Raw genomic sequence first — 21,292 nt, 5'->3', positions numbered from 1 at the left:
GTGGCACCTCGGCTGGCACTTCGGTGACACCTCGGCCACGTGTTGTCATTCAAAAATTATGTCCCAACAAATATTATGAAATACAAATATATACTATGTAAAAGAGGTACTTCAAAAGAGAGTATGATGCACAAGTTTCTACTATTATTATTGTCTTACACTACCAATGAGTTTAACAAATCCATGAAAATATTGTTATGTGGTTACAATTATTCAATTAATTTAATATTGAACAAAATAATCTTCTTTTTCTTTTTCATTTTCAGTCTTCCTTTCCCAATCCATGGAGTTTTTTTTTTCGTTTTTTGGGGGGGGGGGGTAGTTTACATCTTCTGAGCATAATTTATAGAAGTTATATAATTAGAATTCATAATTCATAAATTTTTTTTAAAAAATTAGTCCAAAACGACTGGCTATACAGATTCGGCTTGGGAACAATGCTTCAATTCTGAAGCAGCTTGCAAATTTCATAGACTATATATATATATATATATATAGAGAGAGAGAGAGAGAGAGAGTGAGTGAGTATATTATAGATAAATTCATATTATTGGATAAAAGATTTGAACTTTATGTTTATTTTATAAAGAATAATATTTGAGAGCTCGAAATTCTTCCCCCCCCTAATCCCCCTAATGCCCAAAACGACGTTGTTTTGGGCATTTTCTTTTCTTTTTTTTTTTTTTCCCCCTTTTTCCTTCGTCTTCTTCATGCAGCTCTAAGACCGGGAGAGGGAGAGGGAGAGGGAGAGGGAGAGAAAGAGAGAGGGAGAGGGAGAGGCAGGTCGCAGCTCGTCGCCGTCGCAGGGAAGAGCTCGTTGCCGGGATGTCGCAGCTTGTCGTCCCCATCGTCGTCCAACCCAACCCGATCGCCGCCCAGCCCAGCCTCGCCTCTGCCTCCGCCTCCCCTGTGATTATGGCCCCCTCCAGTTCCTCTCCTCCTCCTTCTCCTCCTTCCTCCTTCATTCTCTTCTCCTTCTTCCTTCTGATTTTCTGCTTCTGAAACAAAAAAAAAAAAAAAAATTAGGGGGATTCGGGGAGCTCATTTTCGAGCTCCCTAGCACGACCGTTTTATAAAATAACACATAAAACACTTAAAGCTAATACATCATTTATATGCAAGTAATTATACATTTCTATTTATTGTAAACAGTTAATGAGCTATTTGGACCTCTCGAGCCTATTTCTTGTTGGCTGGGCTTGATAATTTAAATTCAAGTCCAACGTTGAGTAGGCTTAGGCTACTATACCCTCTGTTATTATGAAGGTAGGCCCGAATAAAACTCGATTCAACCCAGCCATGTCCACCACTAACTATCAGACTTTTGTAAAGAGCATTAGTCTAAATTTGAGAGAAAAAACCTAGTAATACAAAAAACCGATTACAAAATTAGACATAATTGTCTGATATTAGATGAGCCCTACACTAGTAAAAATGTTATATCAAATTTTATGATTAATTTATGTACAAATAGAAAAATTAAAATTTCATGCAAATTTATATAATCAAATGAGCATGTTAGTTGTTTCCTTTGTACCCAAAAAAATAATAAAAAAAAAGAGCATGTTAGTGAAATTTCACACTAATACATGTTAGTAAGTGGAAGCTATTTAGTATTACATTGCTGGTAATTTCACAATGTCACACAAAAATTAGGAACCAAAATGATGAGCCTACTCACAACTCGGCTCTAAACACAAATCTGTCTTGGGTTGTAATTAGATGTCAAACCAACAACCGGATTGAACATGGCCAGTGTACTCCTCCGGCATTTCCATTTTTGCCCACGTGTAATCCTTCAAATTTAACACGTAAGCTTTGTGGGCCTCACCAAATCTCGGGGATCCAATCACGAACATCTTATCTTGCCACGCTGTCATGTATGTTGTACTACTTCGCACCTCAGCAGGCAACTCAGCTACTGCTTGCCACGTGGAACTCTTGCGTGCCACCACATCATCAGACCGACGCATGTACAATTTCCCATCCCCACAGTCCACGCAAGTGTTTGGACACGTGGCAGTTTCCAAAAAGTCATTTTGCACTTCATGATCCCACTGCCAGGTGGCAACATCGAATGCTTCAGCACTTGTACTGAATTGACCTTGCATCTCCGTGTCGTACCCACCGATGACATGGAACTTGCCAGCATAAAATACTCCCTTACACTCGTCACGATCCATTGCCATGTCAGCCAGTTGGATCCACTCATCTTTTGCCACGTCATATACGAGCGAAGATCTCAATGCATTCTTCTCGTTATCATGTCCACCTGCAACGAACACCGTCCGATCAAAATCAGACGCACAAGCAAAGAACGACCTCGGCCCACCTGGCATATCGGCCCCACGCCTCCACGTGGCAGACACAAAATCATAAACAAACACTGCATTCGAAACCTGCCACGTAACCGGGTTCCACCCACCCATCACCACAAGATTCAACTCGACACCCGCCAACTGACAAAATATGGGCAACCCGTCTGAATATCCTGGCACGGGCGGGAGCTCGCTCCACTTACCCGTTTCCGGCTCACAGATCGTGAGCCGGCAAACCGGATTAATTGAAGACCGAGTAGTAGCTTTTGGTCCGGTGATGATATGGGTCGGGTCGACCCGTGCTTGGAGCGTGACGACGACTCTCTGGCTGAGTCCGGCGAGTTTTCGATGAATCCAAAACTCCGGCAGCTGAATCTCCGACTTCCATCTCCGACAGACCGATGAAACAGAGGAGAAGTGGTCATAGGGGGTCCGAATTAGACATTCAAGACCCAGATCGTCTGGAAGACCCGGAATAAGCTCCATGATAAAATCGATCACTTTTGTGTGGCTATAACTTCAAAGTCATAGAATCACAGAGAACCCAGAAAACAGAAAATAAGGGAACTTTGCTTTTGCTTTTGCTTTTGCTTTTGCTTTTTTGGTTTGGTTTTGGATAAATGGGCGTGTTAGCCTTTTATAGAAATGGCCTCATGAATGGTGAAGTAAGTGTATAGAAAACACTTTTTAAAATTAGGGGAAATTACCCATAGGCCCCATGGGAAACATGTGATCTCCATTTAATCCCATAACTTTTTCACTACACCCAAAAGTCCTTTCCCCTCTCTCTCTCTGCTTTTTGCTTCCCTTCCTCTCTCGTTTTTTTTTCTACATTTTTCTGTCACCGTGTTTGTCATGGAAGAGGACCACCGATGATCATATCTTTCTCCATTGATCGGGGTTCATTGATAACCACCAAGCATTGAAATCAACTCCGACGAAGAAGATGATATATTTTCTGACGAAGAAGATGAATGGATCTACTTAGATCTGATATAGATCTACTCAGATCTACATCAGATCTGAGTAGATCTACACAGATTTGGTTAGACATCCGTCTTTCCCCTTCGATCTCTTTTTTTTTTTTTTCTCTCTCCGCTATACACTTCTGTTTTTCTGTTCTAATGGAGAAAATTTTCGAATTCTGAACAAGCAGTTTTCGAGTTTTAGTTACAGGCGGTGAAAACTGTAAAATTTTGCAGTTTCAAATTTTTTTTTTTGGTGCTGGAATGAATCATGGTTTAAAACTGTAAAATTTTGCAGTTTTATAACATTCTTTAGAACTGTTAAATTTTACAGTTTCATAACATGTTTTTTAATTTTTTTTTTCCGGCAATATTCTAGACATTCCGGTGAGTTTCCGGCGACCGTTAAACGGAAGTCCGACGATAGTAAGATGTGAACAGTGTCTATAAATTAAAAAAAAGAAAAGGATTTTTTGGTAACAATTAAAAATGTGTTGGACTAATTGGTGCAAGTATTTTGTTTTGGGATTAGTTGGGTTTTGAACTTGTTACATGGGACTTATCAGTAAGTTCCCCTTAAAATTATTACTTTACGTGGTTTTGATTTTTAGAAAATATTTTTTTAAAAAATTTATTTATTATTTTTTGTATTTTTTTTTATTTTCACTGAATTTTTTTAATATTTAAGTAATTTCTTTTAATTTTTACATATATCTAACATAAATACACTTAAAAAATATAATATTTATGAAAAATTTCTTCAAAAAAGCCACTAAATACCAAAAATACAAAACTTCAATATACTTTTTATATTTTTATGTATTTATTAATTTTTAAAAATATTTTTTCACAAATATTTTACTATTTAAATACATCTAAGTAAGGTGCATTTAAAAAAGTAAAAATAAAATTGCTTAAAATTTCAAAAATATTCACTAAAAATAAAAAAACACGAAAAACAAAAAACTGAATTTCTAGAAAACTGAAACTAAACATACGGTATAATTTCCTGGGTTGTGTTGTGTTATGACTGAATTAGTCACTAAAAAAATAGGTTAAAAAGTTAATAAGATAAAATATCATGTTCAAATCATAACCATTTCATTTTTTTCTAAAATCAAAAAAAATTTGTCAAATGAGTTTTTTGATCCCAAATTAAAGAAGTCTCAACTCTAAAAAGTCAACTAAATTTTTTTTTTTGCCAAATAAGGACTTTGATAGAAAATATTGGTAATTTTTTTTTTATATAATATTTGCATAATTACATTAAATTCATGTAAAAGTTTAATTCATGTACTAGTTTTATGTCAGATTATTTGTCTAGCATGGAAAATAAGAACCTAAAATAATATATGCTCGTGTCTATTTTTATTTTATTTTTTTGCAAATTAAAAATATTTGATAAGAACTTTTAATTAGTGAAAAAAAAAATAAATTTTGATATGAGAATATATTATTTTAAAATCTTATTTCATACTGGACAAACAATTTGAAAAGAAATGAGTAATACTTAATTTTTCTTATCAATAATTTATTAGTCGTAAAAATAAAAAAATAATATTGTCATATCGTTTATACTAAAATGTATATTATTTCTTATTAATCATTATGATTTCACACTATTTATATTAGTATCGGTTGTTTTAATTTTACTAAAAGTAAAATCAATGTAAATATGTTAAAATTATAAAATTTATACTTCGAATTTTAAAGAATTTTTTTTTATATATATATTAAAAGTTGGTACACACCAAATTGAGTGCAAATGCATATCAATGAAAAACTGAGAAGAAAAATAGTTAAAATTTTAAATATTTTTCATAGTGATAACCATCATAGATAGTTTCCGAAATAGAAAATACGCGTGTGTTTGTTTTGGTGGGAAGTGAAATAAAAGCGGCTGGCAAATGTTCTAGAAGGTTAGTTAAAAAAAAAAAAAATGTTCTGGAAAGTGAAGAAAAGATAAAAAGAGTAATGTTAAAAATTTTAAATATTTTACTAATATTGTGTTTGATTGAGAGATTTGGAAAGAAAAAAAAAAGTGCGTGAAATTAAGTGAAATATTAGTATATTTTATTCAAATTTTACTTACATTTTTTCTTTTTCCTTTCCAAATCCCTTAACTAAACATAGCGGAAATGTTTATTAAATATTTCATGACTCATAGGTGTGTTTGATTGGAGGGATAAGGGAAGGGAGGGGGCGAGAGATTGTTTACTATTGGGATTGTAATTCGGGGGAGGCTCTGTATCCGGTGCTTGTTTTTTTTTTAGTCCGCCGGACATGGAGTCCGGCCGGACTCCTTATCCCCATATGGGGGACTATTGTATCCTAAGGGGGGTATGAGACAATTTTCGGGAGACTATCCACTGTTGAGATTAGGTGATGAAATGACCATTTTGACCCTCTACTATTTAATTATGTATTATATTTAGTAAAATTTAATAAAATTTAAATGTCTCAATTTAAAAATAAAATAATTTTGTTTAACTTTTTATTGATGCTTTATTTATTTAATTTTTTATAGATATTTTATTGATATTTTATTTTAAAATTTTGTTTATAATTTATTTAATTTCATTATTTAAATTTTAATAGATGTTTTATTTAATTTTATTATTTAATTATTATTATTTTTAAAACTAAATTTATTGAAAATTTTAATTAAAAAAATAACATATATTTTTATTGATATTTTATTTATTTAATTTAAAAAAAATTAATTTATTTAATTGTTTAAAAAATAAAATAAAATAAAATTTTATTTAATCTAGCTAAAAAATTAAAATATTAAAGATATGTTTAATATTGCTATTGCTCAATAAATAATTAAAAAAGGGTAAAATAGTATTTTATTCATTTATCCTATTCAGTTCGTTCAACCAAACGTTGGATTCACTAAAAATAGTCATTTTCAGATATCTAATCTCATGAAAAAACAAATAATATATATCTAATCTAACCAAATAGTCCGAAGAATTCACAGTCCAGGACTCAAGTCCGATGAATTATAATCTCTCATAGAAGACTTCGTCCAATCAAACACACCCATAGAAGACTTCGTCATGTGAGATATTTAATAAAATATTTAAAATATTTAATATTTTTTAAGGCAAAAAGACAGACAGCGGTACAGTAGTGACTCAATGGGAAACCATTGGATCATCCGTTGATTGTTTTGCTATTATTTTGGCTTTGCCCCTTTTTTTATAAGATATATATATATATATATATATATATATATTTTTATAATGTGCCTTTTCAAGAGTGATCTTTGTATCTATATGCTTTATTATTGTGGTTGTCTTAGTTGTAAGTAAACCGATAAAATAAAAAAATAAAATAAAAAAACAAAAAACAAGCAACAATATCAATGTAGGGACCACCAAATTGGTGGAACAAGGATGCTCATCGATTTCTCATGTAAGGGGCCATCTTTTCGCAGCAATCATACACCGCCCACAGATACACAGTACATGTGCCAAATGTATATCCATGTGTCTCACTCCTCACAAAATATTTCTATATTTATAATTTGTAACTATGTTCTCAAATATTATATTATATTATATCTATAATTTGTAACCTATGTTCTCAAATGTAACTGGGCTTGGACATGGATCTCAATAAAATAAAATAGAATAAAAAATAGAATTAGCTTCTCTTTAGTTTATATTTTAAATTGAAAACTATTATTCAGGACTAGGATTTATCACAAGTGTCTTATTTCAATTATTCAAATTATACATTTTGTTGGATTTTTAATGTATATCATTTATAAAAAAATATTTAATTGATTTGATAATTATAATTCATGCAATTTATTGAATATGTCTCTAAAAAAATAAATCACAAGTATATTTTTAAAAATAAATCACTTATTTTTTTTTTGACGTTCGTGATAAACTAAATAGGTTATTAAATCAATTTTTTTTTTGGATGATTTATATGAATTTTTTTTCAAAGTGAATAATTTGAATTATCAAAACGTAATTTGTGGTGTGGTGAACTAAACTAAAAGGATGACGGATCCTTAAAAAAAGAAAAAAAATTAGGTCACAAATTTTTCATATTTTACCACTATTGGAAATGCATTATAATTTAAAATTTTCATTGTGTATATTAGAGAATTCTTAGCTTTTTACGTGTTGGATGTACTTGAGGGCAGGCCCTTGGTTTTCCAAAACTTGGAAAATATCTGAGAGTAAAAAAAAAAAAAAAAAAACCCACAATTTGACATATAATAATGTGATATTATAAGTGTTAATTTTTAATTTATTACCTATTAAATGAGGGTATCTCTATTTACACACTATATTTGGTCTCAAAGCTTATTTTGGTCCAACATTGAGTCCAAATTTGAGTGAGTCCCAAACGTCTTTTGGGGTAGATCCGAAGAGGTGATGTGTTCCTTGCTGCATGATAAGTCACACGGTGAAGACAGTTCGTCAAAACTATTTATGAGTGATTGGGAACTTGACAACATTTTCGAGTTCGTGGAATAGACAATTCAAGAATTAAATGTGAATTTCCTTATAAGGCTTGTTCCACATTGAAAACTTAAGAGAATTTATCTATGTATATAAGTTCTAGGTGGTAACACTTGGGTTGGGCTCCAAGTGGCACCCCAAGTTTGTATATGAGAGGAGTTATGTACAAATGAAACCTTGGCTCAAACCATCACACACGCGCACAGTGGCGGAGATAGAAAATTAAATTAGAAGGGGCACTTATTAATTATAATATTGAAAATTTTTACAAAAATATTTCAAGCAAGTTTTTACGATTGATTTCGAGAAACACAAAAAAAATAAGGTATTAAATTAGAAGGGGCACTTATTAATTATAATATCGAAAATATTTACAAAAATATTTCAAGCAAATTTTACGATTGATTTCGATAAACATCAAAAAAATAATATTATTTATAGCTAGTGTATCATGGACAATATAAAAAAATATAGATATAAGTCTTAAAATAAATTATATAATGATAAATTATTTTTTTATACAAAATTTGATTAAAAATTCAATATAATGGTAATATACCACGTCATCATTAGTATGTGATATCACAAACTAATAGTAAATAAACACACAGAGAGTGAACTTCACATGTTAAATGTAACTAACAATCCAATAAATTTTATATCTTTATAGTGAGATTACTTATACTTGCATATTAATAATAATGATATCACTGTTGCATTAAAAAAATTTCATAGATAATATGGTTTATAATAGACTTTTCATTTTCAATCAAAAAACCATTATTGTTCTAATAATTTTTAAAATGTCATTGAAAAAATATTTTCTTTATATTTGTAAAAAAAAAAAAAAAAAACCCAAAATCCAGGGGGCACATGACCCCACTGGTCCCTTATTTCCTCCGCTACTGCATGCGTACGCACGCCACTGTCGTCATGCCATGCGCAAATGTGGGTCGGATAGGTTCTAATATTAATTTTTTGGAGAAAATTTATTTGATTTTTTTTCCAAAATTCTTAACGAAATTAAGTCAAACTTGAATTTAATTTCTTGTCCATTGTTACCTCTTCCAGTCCAATTTTTCAAAACAAAATAAACTGTCCAAACAGTTTTTCAGATTTGTTGGAACCCGGACAGATTCAAAATTGCCCAGCAGTTTCTGGACAAGTTCACAATTGTTGCAGTTATCTGTTCAAATTTGAAATTGCACCTATTGAATTCAAAACCAATCTGTTCATTCAAAATTCACACCTGTTCGGATAGATTGTTTGCCTATAAATAGAGGCCATTTCCAGTAGTCTTTGGCATCCGAAAATAGACTAAAATTTTTTTTTTCTTGCTGTCCAGTTTTGCTCTCTTGCATAATTTATACACCATATTATTTTAGGAAAAATTCAGAGAGTTTAGAACACAGGTTTTGTTTGCCGGACAAATTATTTGGAGTGTTACTACAATTTGTGAAGATCATTGTATCATGGGAGATAGACGCCATTTGTCTGTAAATATCGTAATGAGGCAAATCTGTCTTAAGGACAGAGTGTCACACACTCGACTTGATCTTTTTGTACTTTTACATTTCGATAAAATAAATTATGTAAGTGATTTATTTATTTATTTATTTTGTTTGATTTGTTTCAAGTTATTTATTTTACACGAAAGATTGTTCTAATAATGCTAACCATGGCCATCGTCGTCAACCCTTCCAGAGACCCACCACCTCGCAAATTGCCGCCACCCTCCAGTGAACCACCCATTGCCCTCATCCCCCTTTAGCGAGACTCATCTAGCCCTCCTCTGCCTCTGACAAAAATGAGAAGTGTAGTGTACCAAGACCAACGCCTCTCATCTACCCAACAAAAAGATAACATATGCCTTTGGAAAGGCCTTCCTCTCTTCTCCACTTGTAATTTTGGCTTGTGTAGAGAATGTGTTTCTGAATTTTTCTCTTCTAAATCTAATCACACACTCTCTCGAATCCATGGTTGCATTAACCTTATCCTCCTTTCTCCATGCCTCTAATTCATCAATCTATGGTTCAATCAAACTCAACCCATGTTGTCCCACACCATCACTCCTCACTACAACAAAAATTTCTCAGAATACTACAAGGAAAAACTCATATCGTTCTCGCAGATTGACAATCTTTACAGTGACCGAGGACTCAATCAAAGAGAAATAAGAAGAATCAATACCTTCATAGGCTAGACTAGACTCGGACGAGCCTCCTTCTTAGGCTCGAGACGAAGCTTCTCAGAGTGCTTCGTAGTAGAGCTTTTAGATCCCCTTCTTCGTTTACTTGCTTGCCTCTGCTATCACTGCAGTTGCTGTTGTGAGCTTCCAAACCCAATTCTTTTTTTTTTTCACTCATTTGTGTTCAGTGTTCTGTGTTTTTTGTTTTTTTGATTGAAATTTGTGGGTTTGTTCAGATTGCTTCTGTTTTTGAGTACTTGAATCAAAAACCTGTTTTTGGTATTTTGAGCTCAGACAGTGTCTTTTATGCTCCATTGCTCGAATTCTTTGCAGTGGTGGCTAGGATTAGGGTTTGGATGTGTATTAAATTAAGGTGTGTATTTAGTTGTAGCCATTTTGGTCATTTTAGGTAAAGTCATTATTGTAATAAAAAATAACTAATTAGGGTGATTCTACTTACACCACTCTTTTACCTCCTTACACCCTCCATCTCATTACACCACAAAAAAAAAAATATAACTCTCATTACAGCCCTCATTATATTACCAATCGTAACCCTAAATTAACCTTTCATCTCTTTACACCACTTACCTTTTGGAGGGAAAAGAGAGAAGCAACAACGAGGAAGACGAGGGGTCTAACGTAGAGAAGGCGAGTGTTTCGGACGGCGGGAGGGATTTGAACGGCGTTGTGCTCTGTGTTATTGGTGTGGACGATTAAACTCATTCTTCTCATTCGCTCAAGGTAAGTAAAAAACTCTTCTTTCTCTCTCTATATTGACAGACATATATATGTATCTATATATGTATCTCTATCATCTATATCATAATTTTTTTTGAATATATGTATCTATTGTGGTCATTTTTGTCCCTTAATGTTCATACTTTCTTAAGAAAAGAAGGTTCTGTTGCTTAATTTCTGTAATGTATAGTCGTTATAGTGCCGCCACAGCACTTTCAGAGCGAGAAAGACATAATAGAGGTTGTAGTTGATTTCTTAATTTCCCCCCCTCCTGGAATATTCTGTCAATGTTTGAATTAGAAAGCATAATCACAGGATACATGGCCAGCAAAAAAATGCCAAATATATTTTCGATTGGTAATTATAATCTAAAACAAACTCTTGTCTATATTGGTAATTATATTTGCATGCTGATAGTTGGGTGCTCAACAGCTTGCATTCTACATATTCTAGAACATTTTGCCATAGTTTAGTTTCATAAGCAAACTCATTGATTGTTTTTGTATTTGTGTTGTATTGTATAATTTAAGCATGATTTCAATATCTTCTATTGCAAGCGTATAGCTTTTCCTATCTATATCATTGAATTTGATTGTTCAGAATGCAATCACCATTGTGTTTCTTGATGACCCAGAAATGGAGCTTTGCTTCCTTTACATGTGTGAATAATACATTTATTTCATTTTCTTGTCGTGTTTCTGCCTCTCTTCTAGTTACTTATGGTTTAACAGAAATTGCCAGTTTATTTGTATTCTGTCTAGACTATGTGTTGCTAAATGATTTGTATTTGCTCCTCAGTGACTAGGGTCTACGATAAATTCAAAACTCTGCTTAGAGCAAGGATGACACATATATAACTTACTCTATCAACTTCAAGTAATTTTATAATGAGATATGTTGTAGGAAATCCCAATTCGCAGAAGATCTTTAGACACTTTCAATATAAAGTATTTTTTGGATCATGCCTGGTAATATTTTGCAACCATGAAAAATAGCACTGGTTTGATTGTTAGCCAACAATTATTGTAGCTGATCTTACTTTTGATGTTGTGAAGCAGTAAGAGACTCTGAACTTAAAAACCATTGCACATTTAAGAGAAATCATCATTCTGCATCTTATGTGAAGTCAAAAGAACCAAGGAGAAAAATATCTGTCATATCTTCTACTTTACTAGAAACAGCTGCCTCTGTTGCAGTTGCTGCCATAGTTGTGGGCACAACAGCTACCCTTCTTGTAAGGAGAACCAAAGCTTCTGAAGAAACTAAGGTGCGTGATTGATTTAAATGATAGAAACTATTACTTCTAGAACCAGTGATGATATTAGGATATAAGTAATTATGCCGCTTAAACAATCACCATAGTTGTAAAATAGGGAAATCAAGACTCATCTATCAAAATCTGTTAGCAAAGCAGTATTTGGATGTGCAGTTTTTTTTTTAACCTTCTCCATTTTCCAGCCACTACTCGCCCTCTCATTGTCTCATTATTTTCCACAATTTAATCCTCAAACCCACAAATCTAGAACAGAATCAAAGAAAAACCCAAAGTGATGTAGGTCATACAAAATTTATGAAATTTAGCACTAGCTTGGGTTATTTTTTGGGGTTCTTCTTCGCATAACATAACAAAAGAGAATTAGAGATGGCTGGTAGTAATAGTCAACAAGGTTAATTAGACTTACTGATCCTATAATCACAAATGATTTATGGCCTTCTCTGGCACTAATTTTCATCTTCATTTTTTCAGCAGCCATAGTATTTCAGCAAAATACATGTCCAATAGTAAGAACAGACAAAATATGGTCTTTTCCTTGTAAAGAAGTGCAGTTTCATGTTTTTACTATCAATCCATTTTGAAAGTAGGTCAATGTCATCAAACTGGAATATCACTTGGCTCCTTCAAAATCACCAGAATATTCACCAACACCTATTTGTGAACGTCAATTTTCTTATGAGCTGTAACATCCAAAGTCAAGGTATCCCAAGAAGATTAGATTGTGAGCTTTAAGATATAATACAATGTTAACATTTAACAATTAAAAATAAACAAGACAAACTAGAAACTTGAAATAGAACAATGTAGGCACATTAAAATTATCAAATGCATACTTGTATTATAATTTGAATTTTTTCCCTTTTTTATACATTTGCACATTCAAATTTTTTTCTTTAAATTGAATGTTATGTATGAAATTATAGTTTCTTTGCTGATATTGTTTACATCAGTCATTTAATATATTCGAGTTTTTGCTGATATTGGGTTTAATTTTTTTTTTTTAACACAGAAATGGTTAGTGGTGTCTCACGTAAGAGACCAACGGCATCCAACAGAAGACGTGCTAGGCAAACAGAACCTGAACCAGTGGAAGTGAATGTCCCTGTGGGTGAGGATGGCCATGTGGATGCGAATAATGATTATGCTGACGACGTTATTGGTGTGGAGGATGACCGTGTTGATAATGATATTGGTATAGAGGCTGACCTCATGGAGGACAATGTTGGTGTGGATAATGACAACACAGAACCAGTTTCGAATACTCCAGAGGAACCTTCATTGCTAATTAGCTTTCGTAACCATGTTGTTGCCGCTGTTTGGAAGAAAAAGGTATTTTGAGAATTTCTCAACAATAAACTAATCATATGTACTATATGCTTCAAATTATTTATATGTTTTATGTACAATGCAGGAACGGGGACCTCTTAAATGTTTGAATCGTTTTCGAAAACTTGCCGAGTGGCCATGGATGTCACCAACAGTCCAAAAAGTTAGGTGGAGACATTTGGTTGAGCAGTCTGGTCTTAGTGTCCTTATTGATTACACATATCGGCATGGCAATAGAGTGGCAATATTTGCCTTCGTTGAAAGGTGGCATCTAGAGACAAATACATTTCACACACTAGATGGTGAGATGACTGTCACATTAGATGATGTGCGGACCATACTTGGCATTCCAGTCACTGGCATGGCTTTGTCATGTCCTAAGTTAACAAGATACGAGGCTGCTGAACTGGTGAATGCTACTTTGGGAGTGCCAGTGAATGATGCATTTGCAGAATTAATTCAATCTCGTGGGCAATCTGTGAAGCTAGAGTGGTTACGAATTAGATTTCATGAAGTTAACGATACAGATGATGCAAATTTCATAGAATACGTAGCGAGAGCTTACTTGCTATACTTATTAGGTTGTACCCTCTTCACTGACAAGAGTGGGACTCAGGTACTTGTTGCTTACCTGCACATGTTAACTGACATTGATGCTATTAGCTCATTTGCATGGGGTGCTGCAGCTTTGGTATTCCTGTATAGACAATTAGGACTTGCTAGTAGGGCTGGTGTTAAGCAGATTGCTGGTTACTTGAAGCTATTGGAAGCATGGATTTATAAGCATTTTCGTTTAGGAAGGCCTCATCTAAATTTGTCCTATTCTGATGAACAACCTCGTGTGTGTTGTTGGAGTCCGCGGAGAGATAAAGGTTTTACAAAAGACCACTTGCAGACATTACGAGAGCAACTTGACATGTTACGTGATAATGAGGTTAGACATTTTATAATAGTGTGATATTGAAAAAAAAAAAAAGATTTCCTAACTAACATTATGCATTCCTTATTTGTAGATCGAGTGGGATCCATATCGTTTATGTAGGACACACCATCCACTTCATGTGGTTGCATATTATACTGGATGTTTGAAATGCTTTGATATTGTTGAACTCTATCATCCCAATAGGGTTTTGCGACAGTTTGGTAGGGTTCAAACCATCCCACCAGAACCATTATCTCCTGTTCGAGCTACACGGGGCAGTAAACCAGGACAGTATAGAATCATGTATCAATACCAGGACACGATATGAGCGCAATTGGAGAATCATGAGTTGTCCATTAATGCTCGTAGTGTGCCTGTACAACAGCGGCCATCTGAATGTGTACGGGGATATCGTGAGTGGTATGCTCGTGTTTCACATCGGGTTGTTCAAAATCCTATACATCACTCTTAGTTTGATATACGTGTTCAACGTCCCGAGAATGATGTTACTATGGATCCTAAGTGGGTAAGCAAATTGTGAATTACCTTTTTTCACTTTTAAGTGGTTCACCATAAATCAAACACTAAGTACAATTTTTATCAATTTTTTTGCAGTGTAATGATGCTGCTTTCAATGTTGGTGCTGCAGTCCATAGGCTCGGTCGTGATGAGTGTGTCTTGTACCCTGACATGCTATATGAAACCATTGGTCGCATGCTGCAAGTTCTTGATGGACAGAGTTTGGGATCTGGTTCAACATGTACAGAGTATCAAGTCTACTATCGTAAACGTCGTAGGATGGACCGTACATGAGGATTGAGATCTACTTTTTGTTTGATGACATAATTTTTCATAATGTTTAGCCCGTATACATTTTGGGATATAGTTTTGTGTTAACCGTACTTGATATTTGGGATGTAGTTTTTTTTTTGACGGCATAGTTTTTGTGAAAGCGTAGCCCGTACAGAATTTGGGATCTAGTTTTTTTTTTTTTTTTATGACATAGTTTTTGTGAATGCCTAGGCCGTACAGAATTTGGGATATACTTTTCCTTAATGGCATAGTTTTTGGGGATGCCTTTGATCTTTTGTAATCTGGATGCTTGGTTGGACAAGTAATGAATTGTCATACTTTTGTAAGAATTTTAAACAGTTTCACTTCTATTTTGTATTCAATATTTATGTGAATTGAAATTTATTTTGGCAAACATATGGATTTGTTATTGTTTGTAATGCATTGTAATGGCATTAAAGTATTTTGGAGGGATATGGTACCATTTGCTGGAAGTAACATTGTAATGGTATTAAAGTGTTTTTTTCAGTGCTATGGGCCAGTTCAGCTTCATACTGCTAAACAATTTGAATTATCCCGGTGTTCGGTTGCCGGAAACAATAGAGCCCTCCAGCATTTACTTGCTATATATTTTCAGAGCCACTTTATCCTAAACAATGTTTTTTTTATTTGTGTTGGGCCCGTTCGATAATACAATGCTAAACAATTTGAACTACTCTAGTTCCATGTTACCGGATAAAATTTTGTTTCCCAGCACTATGTTATCGTACAATTGGATAATTTTTGTTCGCTTCCCAACAAAGCCAGTAAAGTCCACATTGAAGTGCCTGTTCGGTCACACAATGCGAAACAATTTACAAAAATTCGGTTCTATAACGCCGGAATAAATGGTTTTGTCCAACCTTTTGTGGCTACACAATTACAGAGCCATTTCTTCCCAAATGATGTGATGATAATTTGTGCTGGGTCTGTTCAGTAATAAAATGCTAGTGAATTTTAATTAATCCAGTGTTGTGTTACCAGACAAACTAGTTTTTCCTAGCATTATGTTGCCATACACTTGGAGAATTTCATTTTGCTTCGTAACAAAGTCAGTGGAGCCCACTATGAAGTGTCTGTTCAGTCACACAATAGTAGACAAATTACATTTGTCCGGTGTTATGTTGCTGGAAAAAATATAATTGTTTAGCGTTCTGTTGCTATACATTTACAGAGCCACTTTGTTATAAATAATAATTTGGGGCTGTTCGGTAATAGAATGTTAACGAATTTAAATTAATCTAGTTCGATAAAAAATATCCATAAATCAAACACGTAGCTATAAAATCAAACATAAAAAGTTTCCATAAAATATTTCATAACAAAATCAAGTGTACGAATATCCATAAAAGCATCCATAAAATCTGTCATTGTTTGCATCCATCAATCGAACATGTTTTCACAATTCTTCTATATCGATTGTTTCGGTAGTTATTACGTCAGGGCTGATAAGAGTACGGAATTGCTGAATACGAATAGTATATGCTTTCTCCTATGCAATAGCACACGGATGATGAAAACGAATCCAATTATTTGCTATCGGAGGTACTGGATGACCAGGTTGCAGATAAACCTATAACAAAGAAATCAATAAATATAATTACAAAATAAAACATGGTAATGATGTAAGTAGGCTTGGTAGTTACCTGTACGAAATGGTTTCCATTTACAAATCCTATACAGATATCTCTTCGATCAAGTGTTGCAATCGGTACTGATCTAAGTGGTAGAAACATCAAGCATTGTTGCATGGATAAATGGTAAAGAACGACTCGATAGTATGATGCTATCAATTAGCCCATGTCAAGCATAGTCATCCAATGATTAAATCCAGGGCTAGGTTCGAAGTAGGATAAGATAGAGTTAAGTTCATCAACCCTTTCTTGTGAACCAAATAGTTGCACGTAGTGCACTACATTCGAATACAATTCAGTCAACAAGTTGCGCCTAACTTGTTGCCAATCTTCTTCACCTAAACCAATCAATCTAGCTATTGCCCTGAAGCAACAATTGCCATCTGCTTGTACATCTTTTATGTAACGGATATATGGTCTCAACTTCTCTGGAAATTGTTCGAAGTAAGAGATATGATTTGTTGACTGCGTCATACAAACCTACATCACAAATATACAACAATGGATATATGAAATAATTAAAATGAGGTTGGAAAACTATTAAAATATATTTTGTACATAGTTACAAGTTTTATGTAATTACGTACATTATCTTTTTTTGCCTTCTTCTGTTGCATTTGCTTACGAATTGGTGCAGTTGAGATGGTAACACCCTGTGAATAACTATCTTCCCCAAATGGTACAAACTCAAACACAGATGGCTCGCATTTAGTAGACGTATCGATTTTGAATTGACCACAGCCGCGACCTCAGCTCATTCTTTGCGTGTCAGTCATGAGTTCAGGTTCTATAAAAAATGTACTGTCTGGACTAATTAACTCCCTTAACTTCTTCAGAATGATCACTTGTTATGTCTCGTTAATCGTTTGGAATTTCTTAATAAAAAAATCAGTCTCTGTTTTGCAATCTAACTTCACAAAAGCACTTTCTGAAACTGGAAGCATATCTAACTTCCTCCAATAAGAATTTACGCATGAGAGGGGAATTGGTTGACCTTGTTGAAAATACTCAGCTATTTCATGTGCACATGGCAACCCATGTGTACATCTCAAAATGCAGCCACATGCAGCAACATCTATTCCTACACTATTCGATCTCTTTGACTCTACTAATATTTTGTCCAAACTACAAATTGAAATAAAACCACGTAACTCAGTGAACTCAGTAGGTGTGTAGTTGTGTTGGACTACAATCAAACTCCGCTGAAATGAGGCTTTAATGTCTGCATGCTGCAACTCTAACAAATTGTGTATTTTGGTCCAAGATGTCTCAAAACTGCCTTGACTTGATCCAAGTTGCCTCTTCAATTTAGCATGAGAACTCTTCGCTCTACAAGTTTGTATATTTTGGTATTTAAAATAAAAATCAAAGAATTATAGCAATTCATAAATACAATGACCATAATTTACCTGTTTGTAGTAGTATTTCCGAAATGCATATTACTATTTGTCCAAGCTGCAACAAATTTTTCCTTGTATGGCTCTAACCAATTGGAAGTAACATACTTAATAGTTTCAAGATACGTACTAAATTCAGTCTTCATAGTGGAAAATTGTTCATTGAATTCTGTTTCTGTTCTAACCAATACCAAAGCACTTCAACTATACATGAAATTATCCCATTTATCTTTCGTCTAAAAAACCTTCATGCATTTCATCAGAACATTCTTGCTAATATGCCTTCTACATAAAAGATTTGTGGCCATAGGTAGAACTTTTGTTATGCCTTTCATCAAAGCCAACTCCTTATCTGTAATAATGACTTTTGGAAAAATAGTATTCTCCATAACAGTACACAATACGCCTAAAGCCCATGTATAGTTGTCCTCCCGTTCATGACCAAGATAAGCAAAAGTAACTGAAAAAATCAAGTCCGTTGATGTTACCCCAACAATCTGTAAGAGAGGGAGTCGATACCTATTAGTCTTGTATGTGCAATCCATAATCAACACATGTAGAAATGCACGTAATAACTCCAAACTAATTGGGTGTGCCCAGAACAAGTCAGTCACCATCTATCTATCATCACATCGATGCCACTCAACATAATTTTGAATCGACAATTGCCCCAATAATTGTTGCATCTGTGATCTTTCCGCCCTCTGTACTACTCGATGTTGATGACGTGTGTGAAGCCCCCGAAAATTTTATTCTCTTTTTTAAAAACCCTTTTGTTTGAATTATTTCTTTAAAGCCCATCAGTTTCTTGAATTATTTCGAATCTTGTCGGTTAGCATTTTTTTTTAATTTTTACTTTTATCGAAACAAGAATATCCTAGCCGAATTAGGTTCCTTAGCCTAATTTAATTTAATTCTACATAAGTAAGATTCCAATACATGAGTTTAATTCCAAGCCCTCACTTCTTTTATTAATTTCAAGAATTGCCCCAAAACTAGTACATGTACTTTTATACTATAGGTACCATCAATCAATTTGAGATCTATACATATATATATATATATATACTTTGGGAAATGTGTCCATAGTACCTTAATTGAATAAAAAAATGCCCCATCTCCCTTCCCAATGGCCGACCACCCTAGGAGATTGAAAGGGGCCTATTTTCAAGAAATTTTCAATTATGATATTCTAGAAATCCTAGGACCTAGTACCCCTAAACCTAGGGTTTTGTTCCCAACACTAGTTTCACTCCAACTAGAGACCAACTAGATGTTGTCTAAACCCATGATTAAGTTCCCTAATCACTCCCTATCCCATTAGACTCCAAGTAAATCCAAACTTTTCCATCCAATCCAACTAGTGGGCCTTTATGTCTTTTTACACCAAAATTGCCTATAAATACCACCACCCCCTAGCATGGCATACACAAACAAAACACACCCACACACTTTCAGCCTAAAGGAGAGAAAGGAGAGCAAGAGAGAAGTCTTGAGAGGGAGAGGAAGGAAGAGGAGAGCACTCTTGTTCAAGCCTAGCATGTAAGCCACTACACAACCTTCTTTTTCATTTTCCTTTTTCAAATACATGTTCTTAAGGGTTCTAAACATTGTTTTCAGATGTGTTATTAATAATTTCCTTGTGTTAAAAATGATAAGAGTTGAGTCATGATCCTACCTCTCTTGTAGTTTCCCTCATTTTGGTACAAAACTATCTTTTTCATACCAATCTCTCAAACTTTCCAAAGGCACACCTTCAAGCAAATTTTCTGAGTTTAATATATGTTAGTTAGCATGTTTTTATCACAAAAGAAACGAAAATTTTCCCTTAGTGGATCTCTCTTCTCACAAATCTTTTTGTTTTGGGTATTGTGCCCTAGAATCTATTTTCGCAGCCAACCTTAAAAATTTCTAGAAAAATGTAGAAAACTATTCTGGACCTCTATTTTATGTCAAAATCTTCATTAAGGAGTTAGATTTCAAATAAAATTGGTTTCATTAAAAAACAGTGAGTGGTTTGTAAGAAAATCAAATTTTTGTAACGATCGACGAATCTGGACAGCGCTGGAGTGTTTTCTAAATAACATAAATCTAGAAAAGCTATCCCATTTCTGAACTATGTTCTGGAAACTAGATTAAATTCTCCACGAACCATAGGAAGGCCGAGTCCGGTGAAAAATCTAAAATAGTCCTTTCATTCTAATCCTTATGTGGTATTGAATCTGGAAATTCTGTTGCGCATGGGTGTTTTATACTCTTGTGTTCATGAAAATGCTTATTAGTTTTTGATCATGTCTTGGCATGATGTTGTATGTGTTGTGGTTATGTTCTTTATCTTCTTCATCTTAATGATGCATGCTTATGTGGATATTATTATCTTGTTAAGTTGGTCTAACCTTGATTTAAAACATTTAACTCCACGGAAAACGTAATTGGGATGGTATTGGGTTTTCGATTACTTCAGTAATGAAAAGATAATAATGTATGATTTATGGATTATTGGGATGTGTTCCCTATTTGGAAGTTAAAGTCTTGCGCAAGTGATTTTCAGAACCCTTGAATGGAGCGGTTGTATTCGGACCCTAGGTGGTTTGGTGTGAGGAGGGATTTGGGCAAGGCCCTATTTTACCGTCTCTTTTGAGGCCATGCGGTTGGCGCTATGCGGTACATAACTGTTGGTAGGCATCCGAGGTAAGTTCTGCAACAAAGCAGCAAAAGAGGAGGCATACCGAATAATCCGCGTCCGATTCTTGTGGTTGGGAGGATGAAGTCTCTTTGGGGGACTTTTAGTTTACTAACATCTAACTTGTAACCCTTTATTTATTTAGTTGAGTATCATGCTTTACTACTTGATGTTATACTTGTGATTGTGTTTTGGACTGGAAAAAATGGACGGGGTGTGTGTGTGTGTTTACTGGGCATTCAAAGCTCACGGCGTATCATGACAGGTGCCGAAGAGGAGCTTATAGCTGGAGACGACGAGTCTGAAACCTTCGAAGACTTTTGGCTATCTTAGAAAAGTTAGAAATTTCCCTTTTGATATTTTGTAAGGCTCATGTGAAGATTAAATTTTCTTTTGGGATGTAATGTTATGAAACAAGCTTTTGAAATTAAGGATATTCGTGGTTGTTATGTACTTATATTCTAAAACTTATATGTATGAACCTTATCGTTGCTTATGAGACCTTGTGTCAATACCTTTTA

The 21,292-nt window shown here is 34.1% G+C and overlaps 1 pseudogene across 1 annotated transcript; it reads right to left on the bottom strand.

Annotated features, from left to right (window-relative positions):
• Positions 1-1,566: 1,566 nt before the first annotated feature.
• Positions 1,567-2,975, bottom strand: LOC114301113 (F-box/kelch-repeat protein At1g15670 pseudogene; annotated as a pseudogene). Its single transcript, XR_014356875.1, has one exon. The product of XR_014356875.1 is annotated as an F-box/kelch-repeat protein At1g15670 pseudogene (transcript).
• Between the last annotated feature and the right edge of the window lie 18,317 nt (positions 2,976-21,292).

This window comes from Camellia sinensis, chromosome 15, assembly GCF_055761805.1.
Source record: "Camellia sinensis isolate YWXY chromosome 15, ASM5576180v1, whole genome shotgun sequence".
NCBI classification, from domain to species: domain Eukaryota; kingdom Viridiplantae; phylum Streptophyta; class Magnoliopsida; order Ericales; family Theaceae; genus Camellia; species Camellia sinensis.
Note: the sequence above shows the minus strand (reverse complement) of the source record. Positions and strands in the feature narration are given on the sequence as shown.